Source organism: Lolium perenne, chromosome 4 (assembly GCF_019359855.2).
Source record: "Lolium perenne isolate Kyuss_39 chromosome 4, Kyuss_2.0, whole genome shotgun sequence".
NCBI classification, from domain to species: Eukaryota; Viridiplantae; Streptophyta; class Magnoliopsida; order Poales; family Poaceae; genus Lolium; species Lolium perenne.
The window spans coordinates 289,124,711-289,126,438 of record NC_067247.2 but is presented as its reverse complement, the minus strand read 5'-3'; positions in this window follow the sequence as shown (position 1 = coordinate 289,126,438).

Below are 1,728 nucleotides of genomic sequence, written 5' to 3'. Positions count from 1 at the left end.
ATTATTTTCTGCAAAATAAATCATACCGGAAATAGACACCGTATTACTCTATCCTTCTAATTAACCGTTACACGAAATGTGAATACTATGACCGTTCTAGCTCATAATGTAACAAGACCGAGTCCTTAGTAGAGAAGAACAGGAGCTGGTGTGAAATATCAGAAATTTATAGGAGCAAAATGAGGAAGTGTTGAACGTATTAGATTCCCCAATCCTTCTACCGTTGACTTGAGAATTTCAGGTCGTGGCTCCCTAATTTTTTTTAGATCGTTGTCCCAATCAGCTGAGCTGAATGCGCTTGCTCGCGGGATTGCAGGCGCGGAGGCTGGTCGTGTTCTCCATGGGGTACCTGGCCATCTTGTACGTCGATTGCAACCAGCCCAGAGCCCAAACGGAAAGTCTGAAGAACGCGAGGCCATGGCACTCTTGCACAAAGATAACAGCAGATAGACCCAGCGTTTTGGATCAATGATGGCGGCGTGCGCTTAACCATTGATACACCGGGATGAGCAGCAGGCGAGCACCAGGAGGGTGACGGAGGGCTCACGCTGACCTTGTACGCGCGGCATCACGGGCACTTGACAGAACGGCCGGTGAGGAGCAGTCGGACGCGCGCACACTGTGGGGATACACGGGAGGCGCAGATTAGATTTGTGTGTACGTACGGCTGGAGACTTATAATTGCTGTTACTTACGCTGCATCGCCGCCGATGGCCCCTTGAGCAGGTTGAGGCGGCGAGACGGGGGGCAAGAAGCACCGGGTCAAAGACGTCACACGAGAGTGACAGGCGAAAAAGAACCAGCTGCGGCAAGAGCCGAGGGAAAATGACGGGCGAAGGAAAACATACGAAGGGGTATCCAACTTACCGGTGGCACCTGGGTGTAATTTTAACCAACTTTAGGGGCAAAAACAGACGGACCAACAAGAAACCTTATTTTCTTTATTATTAGGTATAGACTAGGAAATTTGCCCGTGCGTTGCACCGGGAAGAAAAAAAAACTTTTGAACAAAAATTATTGGCACAACCTAAATTTAGCGAAAAAAATCAACCCGCATAACCCTAGCCTCAATTTGCCCATTTTATTATCTTTTATTTGATTTAATCTTTTAAAAAAAATAAAACTCATTTAATCTACTATTTTAGACTATGTTTTTAATTTGTTTCCAAATTTACCAATCACAATCCTGAGAAAAATTCTCAGATTCACATATATGACATATCAACATGGAAATATGAGTAGACGAAACAATCTTCCTATTTTTGTTTATCCTCCTTTTATCCCCTATTTCTCTCCCGCACAATCTGAGCACCATAGTTCTGGTACAGATATAATTTTTTTCTTCAACTTCTCAAAACCATATTTTTTCTAGAGCCAGCGAGAAAATACAGAAACCAACGCTTGATTTCACTTACATGATAGGCAGATGAGAGATAATATCCGGTGGTGAAGACCCGAGCATCGAAACCAAACTGTGCAAGTGTGTTCGTGTTGGTGCCGGCGTCCGGTGGCTGATACCATGAGCAGTTAAGCGAAGCTGTAGAAGTGCGTTCGTGCTCGCTAAGCGGATACGTGTGTGCTAGCTTGCTGGGCATGTACCGCGCAGCAACAATGCACCTACGGAATTTTTCAAAGGGCCAGACTTACGGACAGGTCGTGGTTCAGTCTTATTGGTGAGTCCTAGCTTCCCCCTGGACTGACTCGTCTGCTTTTGATTCTTGTTCGTGT